Source organism: Pinus tabuliformis, chromosome 1_2, assembly GCF_031772625.1.
Source record: "Pinus tabuliformis cultivar Carrire ecotype Pingquan chromosome 1_2, CPIR1, whole genome shotgun sequence".
In the NCBI taxonomy this organism is placed as follows: domain Eukaryota; kingdom Viridiplantae; phylum Streptophyta; class Pinopsida; order Pinales; family Pinaceae; genus Pinus; species Pinus tabuliformis.
The window spans coordinates 542,120,978-542,130,029 of NC_142298.1; positions in this window are offsets into that span (position 1 = coordinate 542,120,978).

Consider the following 9,052-nt stretch of genomic DNA (forward strand, 5'->3'; position numbering starts at 1 on the left):
CAAATTCCCCCTATCACAAAACTTTTAGCCTTCATATATGAACAGGCCATCAACCTTTCCTAGAAGGCATTCCTATCATGGAAAGGCTCATAAATGTTAATCACTTTTATCTCCTTCCCCAATTCATAAGAAAAAAATATCAACTCCCAAAACCAAATCCGATCCCCAGGAGCCAAGAATCTTGATAGATTTTTATAAAGCCAATAACTAGGACTCGTGATCTCCCTTTTGCATCATATGCCACAAAACAATTAGCCTAGTAACAAATATTCCAGCAACCTGACAATTGAATCCCCATTCCCTAGAGTTTCTTGTTGGAATATAATATTAGTGTGTTTAGATTGAATCAGTCTCCTCAGGGATGATTTTTGAAGGGGCTAGCCAAACCTTGACAATTTAAATAGAGCAAAATCATTAGGGGACAAATTTCAGGGCTTGTGTCACTCTAGGCGCCCCAACAATAGACCTTTGTCTGCCAGCATTGCATTGAAATTGGATTTAAATTTTTTCCCTTGAGATATTGGATTTTCTTCCCTAGATATGCCCCCAGACTTGATCGAGGAGGAAGGATCTAAACCCCCTATAATAGAAACAAAGTCCCTCTTCTTACTATTGTATTAAAGGTTATATCATGTGAATGACTCGGAGGATGTCATATCCCTTGAATGACTTAGAGGATATGATGAAAAACATCATATCCCTTGACGGCGAAGGTATTGGGGGTAGGCAGTAGGAAGGAGCAGAGGAATAGGATAGGAGACAGAACCTAAATATAGCTGGGAGGGGCCAATACTTGATAAAGAAAGAGACTATGATAAATGATCCAAACCCAATGAAAATGAACAAAAATAGCTAATGAGATTTGAAATGAGGAGAGGATAAGAGAAAATACCTAGAGAAGATAGTCTAGAGGAGGATGGGCCACCCTCCTGAGTGTTGGCTTGTCTAAAAAATGTCACCCTGTCCCAACTCAAATTTTCTTCCCCATTCATTTTCATAAGCTTTGGCTCATCTTGCTGTTAAATTTGTTGAGCAGTCTCAGAAGACACATCTACTGGGGCTTCCCCCTTCCCACTCTCAAATTCCCCTTCACAATGGTCCTTTCAACCTTTCTTTCCTAAAAATGGGAGAGGGAAATCCCTTAGAACATGACCCAGTTTGTGACATCTATAACATAAAAAGGGGATTTCTTTATAATCCAATATTTTCTTATGAGAAAAATATTGATATGTAATATTTAGTTCCACATATAACCCTTCATGTGAATCTAGGTTAACCAATATCTTTGCAATGACCATCTTTCTATTGATTTGCTATGACCTATCAGCCTCCAAAATGATCCTAATTTATTTTCCGTAATCTTGAAGACGTCTAAAGACCAAATATGAGGTGGAAACCTAAGAATTCTTACCCACATAGAGGCATAGCCTAATTTCTCTTGGCTGGTGTCAAAAAGAGGGTTCCATCTCTTCATTAGAACTAGTGAAGAATAAATGCATAATGTTTTGTCGAGAACCCAATTGGCCACTTCCACATAATTTCATTTAAACATAAACCATCCTTGTGAGAGAGTACTAACCTTAGGGAGCTCATTCAACTCCTTCCCCCAATCCTTTTCAGTCCACTCTTGCAAGAGCTCCACCAAAAATTTCCATCCTCTCAACCCACTACCACCCTCTTGGATGTCTCCATAACTTCCCCTAACTGCACTTCTTCGCACACTTTCCTTTTTTCTATTTCTTCTCAGGTTGATGTTGTCCCTCTAGGCTTGCTTGAGCTTTTAAGGTTTACACATGTTCGACATGAGCCCCTTCTTGTTCCACATACCTTCCATTTTCCTCTTCTAGAGAAATCAAGTAGTTAGATGGTCTTCTTGAATGAAACCCTTCAAACCTTAGAGAAAAACCCTTGGATGAATATTGTCTCACCTTATGTTCACCCCCATAGCCAAACCCTTCTTCAATATTACCCTCAAAATAAATTCTTGATTGGAAAAAAATGATATTACCCACCACTGCCTCATTAAGGACCTGCTTAAAACCATGGAAATCCTCTGAAAGGGTGCCCCCAAAATATGTATCCAGAGGAACATTTGTGAACAAATATTTACATGAAATTAGTTATGATATGCTAAAACATAGCAAAAACTATGACCCTAACACTAGAGATGGCCCCTTACTCTATTTTTACAGGAGCTAGAGGGGAAAAGACAGGCAATTGGCATTATTTCCTCATGAGTTTGAAGAGAAACGTTAACTCCCAAATATGAAGCACCAGTTATCCCCCAACCCTCCATATTATGAGAATGAGGTGGCATCTATGTCCATATGGGAGCATAATCATTGTGACCGAACAAAAAATCCACCTCATCCACCATTTTTCTATCACCTCAACCATAAACTTTTCATAAATTGCTAGCATAAACATGGTGAAAACAAACTGCAAACTTGATACCAAACTTAGCCTATAGTCCTGTCATTTTATAAAGGTATCTAGCACCCACAATATTCCTTTAGATCCAATTGTAAACCATCACTGCAAGACCACAACCAACGCGCACCGCAAAACTCCATCCCTTTGTAATTCCTTGATTTATCATAATTAAACTTTTTTTTTTAAATCATAATTCTTCATTATAATTTAACTTGATTTTAAATTAATGATAAGCATTAAGACATTTTTACTATTTACAAAGATTTCATTATTTTCTTTTCTTTTAATCATTACTAAGCAACCATACTACATGTTTTGTTAATTATTAATTATTAATTTTTAATATTATATGAAAATATTTTGTACTCTTGATTCAAACTCATATCACCCAAGAGTACAATGAGGTAAGTCTTATGCCCCAAGAACTAATCCTTCCCTACCTTCTTGAGTAAATTGATTTTACTTACTCATGTGGCATGAGATAGATATTTACATCTATTAGGTATTTACTTGATTTTAGTCCATTTTAGGTAAGTGGCACAACTATATAAATTAAATGAGTAATATGTATTAATTAAAAAAAAAAAAAAACTTAACTTACTATGGCCTTTGTGGACATATAGCATGCATTCGTCCACATACATAATTAAAAAATGTTAGGTTGACATTAAACCTAGGGATTTTTAATTTTTCTGGTTTTTTGGGATATCTGGGGCTAACGTCAAGTTGGAAATTTGTGCCGTGGATGGGGTGGAAGAGTAACGTCGGGAGCTATTAATTTTTTTTAATGTGCCATGAGTTGTTAGTTTTACTGTACGATCGTCTGTCCATCAAATGTGGGTATCAAAATCACAAGCGAAGAATGCATATAGGTATCAACTTAACGCCACCATACTCTAGCATTAGGATATTATAAGCAATTTCAGTCTTATGACGCCGGCCGATTAACTTAAATTTGTTGTTTTCTAGTACTTTCTTGTAATTCGTTTTGGCAAGAGCTAACGGGCATACTATAGGGCATTAAATGCCCGGCTACATGCGCCCCCGTTAGCTCTTTAACACGCGCGCGCGGTGATAGATAAATAAAAAATACGTGCGCGTGTTAAAGAGCTAACGGGGGTGCATGTAGCCGGGCATTTAATGCCCTATAGTATGCCCGTTAGCTCTTGCCATTCGTTATTATCCGTTGTTACGTTAACATTCCACCTCTTCTGGAATATGGATTATACGAAGGCTGGTAGTTTCCAACTAGATTTGACCATGTGGACTCTTAAACCATTTCAAAGCACGTGGTCCTAAGTACTACACAAGTAATACTTATAGGTAAGAAATTAACTCAATGCATAATTCCATCTTTTCTTTGACATTTTTTTATATAAATTGTTGATGGCCTATATTGTATTTGCATTGCAGCCTTGTCCAAGATGTTGTTGATTCATGTAGGATTGGAGAAACAACTAATGTTATATTTGGGTTGGATTTGGGATACAAATATGTTATTATTCTTATATATATATATATATATTTTTAATTGTAGTAAGCATTTTTTTTTAAGTTTTAGTTTGGCTACTATGCATGGCATTGTAGTAGTTGCTTTGGGCATGTTTAGCACAATTGCAATTGGATTGGCCATCAATGCATATGGACCCATCAGTGAAAATGGTAGTGGAATTGCTAAGTTGGCCAACACGAGGCATATGATCTGTGAAAGGACAGATGTCTTTGATGCAACTGGATACACTACAGTCGTCGTTGGCAAGGTGTGATTGATGCATTTCTTCTTACTCGACTAGTTGTGTGAATGTATGATTTTTATATCCTTTTCCCAATGTTATTATGCATGAAGGATTTGAAATTGAAAAATGATGTCAAAATTTCCAGGGCTTTTCTATTGGTACAACTGCATTGGTATCACTTGTTGGAAAAAGTAACTATGTTCGGTATTCAATAATGTACTTGAGTCATTATGTAATGTACTTGTCAAAAGAATAAAGAAAAGAATTATTATTATTATTATTGTGACTTATTAAAGCATGGGTTTCATGCTTGGGTCACCATGTTTTAGGTCAAAGTCCTCATTGACTTCTAGGATTTATTCTGAGTCTATAGAGTTATTGTACATTTAAAGAGACCCTTCTTGGGCTTTTGAATCATGTAAAAAGTTTTAGTAATGAGTCAAATATGAATTATGGAACCTCCACACCATGTCGGCCTAAGGGAAGTTCAAGTCAGCCTAATACCCTATTCGACCCCACAAGGAACCTATAAAAGGAAGCACATCGAATTCATTTGGATTGTCACTTCTCATCAAGCTCGAATTCTCTCTACTGAGCAGAAGTGTTAAGTGGGTAGATGGGAAATTCTATTGCTAGGAAGCTGAAGTGAATGCGAATTTGGGTGAGTCTGAGTCAAGGAAAATCAAAATTTTGGTGGTGCTCTCTCTTTGTTTTGTGATTTGTATTGGGAGATCAAAGTCTTCAAGTTGGACTGCTACTGGAAGTTGTTAGCTATTGCAAGTTGCTACATAGTCGAAGTTGTTGGGAAGAGGTCAATCTTCTGGAGGCTGACTTGGTGTGGAGGGAAGGTCTGGTCTTGGTCTAGGGTGAAGAGTCTCAAAGAATACTATTGAAAGGAAGAATTACTTTGACTGGGTTTTCCCCTCAAAGGGGGTTTTGCCCTGGCATGTGCCTACATCTTGTGTTCATTGTTTTATGTGTTGTTGCTTTTGGTAATTGCTTGATGAACTAAAGAAAGAAGATATAAAGAATCATAATAATAAGAAACATCACAAGTAATTATCAAGATCAAGAAAATCTTTATTGCCTTTTTTATTTTCCAACATGGTATCAGAGCTTTGGTGAAGAAAGAAGAAAAAGGCATATCCATTCATAGGCACTATCTCAGGGAAGGAGTCTATTACATTCAAAGATGTCTAACTCAATCAAGGGCGAGAACAAGCTTGAAGGAGCATCTAACTTCAAATCTTGGAAGAAGAGGATTGACCTAATCCTTGAGAAGAACAAGGTGCTAGACTTGGTTAAAGGAAATGTAAAGAAGCCTACAAAAGAAGCCAGTGATGTTGACAAAGCGAAATTTAGGGATCTAGAATTGGTGGCTATGAATCTAATGGTAGAAGGGATAAAATAAAATATGTCCCATTCATAGCTAACATCGATCATGCTCAGGAGATGTATGAAGCCTTGTCGAATATGTTCACCATTAAGAACATTGGTCAAGTACCAAGTTTGAAGAATGAGCCGAGGAATACAAATATGACAAAGGAAGATATTGTGGCAGCCTTCTTTATGAAGATATCTAGACTCAACGATGATATTGTGGCCATCGATGAGATTGTTCCAAACAAATAATTGGTGATCATTGCTATATTAGGATTTCCACCCTCTTGGAGTGCATTTGCTTCAGGTCTCAACAGTTGGAAAGTAGCTCCCACCTTTGAAGAATTATGGACTACATGTAGTTAAGAAGAATTAAGGATCTCAATGGTTGCCAATCCTGAAGGAGTATCAAATGCTTATGTTCCTCATCATAAAGGAAAGAGATCGAAGGGATCGAGGAAGAAAGTTGACATGTCTAAGACAGAGTGCTATCAATGTCATAAGAAGGGTCACTACAAAAGTGATTTTCCTGAGAATCCTAAGAATAAGAAGAGAAGAAGAGATCAAGCCAACTTTACTAACGAAGGAGACTCAAATAAATTCAAGCTTGAAGAATCTGACATTAGGGACTTACGCTATTAAGTCATTTGATTTACATAACTTGTTTTATATGTTTTAGAATTTATAGGCTTTTAACATACTTTTGGAAAAGACATTTCTCTATTCTTTATAGGTTTCCCTTAATTTTTGGAGGGAGCTCCCAACAAATATCAAAGATAACTATCTCATGTATTTTCAGTTTTGGGCTCATGTACTCATTTAGTTTTGATTATATTAAATACTAATCACCTTTCTCCCTCTGTTGTCTTGATTATGAAAACAACTGCAAGGAGGATCTCTCAAGACAAGTGATTCTTGTTTGGGTGATTCATCTCTTGATAAATATACCCACCCCCTTCATATTCTTGATTGACTATGTAGAACCCTAGAAATGTTCTGGAACACCCTAACCGAAGGGTATGCTAATGTGAATATTTGAAACCCTAAACTACTTAAGGATATTGTGAAATGCTAGTTGAAGACTTTATTGATGATTTCATGTTTGGGATTTTGGTATGATCAAGAAATCTTAACTTGTTAGGATGGAATGATAAGATCTAAAATCCTGGAATCTTTGAAGTTTTGGTAATATAGGGTGTGCTATGTTTCCACATTGGAACCCTAGCTCATCAGGGTTTGGTGGAATGTGTGTTCTACATTGGTACCCTAGCTCATTAGGGTTTGGTGGAATGTGTGAGCAAGACCCTTATATTGTCTTAGAGTTGATTTACTTGGTATGTGTGTGTTGTCTCATCAAACACTAATATAATCAATATGTTTGTGTGTCTATCTCTTATTTTATATTGTTGTGAAGTTGGGTTTTATTAACACATGATATGAAATGTATATTTGCATGATGATGGAATCAAGGCTTATATGGATATGTCCTTTTTGGTTGAAGTCCCAGGTTGGTCTAGGTCAAATGTATTTATGATATTGGACATAGATATGCTTATGTATGGTTATGATTTCCTAGATAGGTGTTGACTTAGTCATTTATGGTCATGAGTGTGAAGATTCAATGGAAGTCCTTGTCTGAGATTCTAGGATGTTGATGTTTGGAAATGTAGGGTGTTATAGCTAAACCCTAGTGAAGTTTAAAATTGTTTAGTATGCGTGATATAACAATCTAAAATCTATTAAGTGTTTGTTGAAAATGAAAATATAGGATTTTGCAGTTAAATCCTAGTAGTGACATTGTCTAATGTGTGTAATGTAACAATATGAGATCTATGTATTGTGGAATTCTAGGGCTTTGGGGTTATATCTTAGTCAAAGTATAATCTCTGAAATGTGATGATTTGAGATCTGTGTAAGATTGTTGAAATTTTGGAAATGGATTTCTAGGGTTTTGAAGTTGAACCTTAGTTGAAGTAGAAATATCTGTTGAATAGTGACTATGTGATAATTTGAGATTTGAGAAGAGATTGTTGAAATTTGAATTTTTTGGTTGAGTCTGATGATTTCTCGGAAATATAGGGTTTGCAAACTAACCCTTGTGGTATATGGTCATGTTAGTGATTGTTTGATGGTTGATTGAAAATCTAGGTGTTAGAACTAACCCTAGTGGAAGTTGGTCAGGTTAATGACTAAGCTGTCATTGACTATGATTGATTCTGTTGTATGAAATCTAGGATTTGTATGAATCCCTAGTGTAAAGTCTAACATATTTACTTTGAAAGATTATTAGATGTTTTGTAGATCTATATTTGTGTGAATTGTTTATAGGGTTTTCTATATGTTGTAGTAAGGTATGTCATACCTTTGGAAGACGAATTGAAACCCTACATGGAATGAATGTTGTTATGAAATAGTCTAGGGCATATAACAATGTCCCTAACAAGATGTTGAAGAGGATATGTCTCTTGTTTGTTATTGAGTTTGGGTATCTGATATGTATAAATATGAAATGTTTATGTGATTCTGATATGGCTAATATCATGCTTTTGTAAATTTGGTTGTACTTGTTATTGAAGTTGTGCAGGTACACAATCTTAAACTTGGTGAAGATGCTCATTGATGTGATAAGAATGATGGGGATGCTGATAACTCTAACCACGAAAGATTCTCCAATGTCAAAAAGAAGAAGCTGATCTCCCGGAGGAAGCATGAATAGAAGAGATCTCCCTAATATTAAGAGGGAGTTTGGATAAAGAGGTGCTTCCTGGTTGAGAGGGGTTGTTAGATATGGTTCTCTGCTTCATGTGTCATAGACCAGGGCTAACAGCCATAAGTCTGAGTGAAGACCATGAACGGGAAAAGGAAATTGGAGAATGCATTTTGAAGTGTCTTTGAAAGAAGGAAAGCGGGATCCAATTGAAGAATATGTTGTTGCATGTGAAGTAGGAAGAAAATGTATGATTGAGGAATCTTCTATTAAAGATTCAGTTGATAGTCCTACTATGGAAAGTTGACAAGCAACATATGTTGATAGTCCTACGTAAAAAAAGTTTACGTAGCTAGGTTTGCAATTATATGGAATGAAATAGTGGGAACACTTTGGGGAGAGTAATGGTGTTCATAATGGAGTCGTCTAACGAGGCCGAGGAATTGCCTAGACGGCCAAAAGTGGTCGGAATCTGGGCAAAAAAAATTCAAAAAATTTTGTAGAGGCAGTGTTTGAATTGTGTTTTTGATGGTGGAAATGGATTCAACACCATCAAAAATGTCTAAGACACCTAAAATTTTGAAGTTTAATAACTATAACTTGGATTTACAAAAATCCTTGCCGAATTTTCTCTAAATATAACTAGAATTTCCATAACTTCCCAGGGAACTCCTCTGCCTCATTAAACTACGCAATTCATAATGTGCTCTGGGAAGTGCCTTGGATGTTGAGGCTAATTAAAACAACAATCAAACGGTGACATGCTGGGAAGAAGGGTCATATAAACCCCCATTAA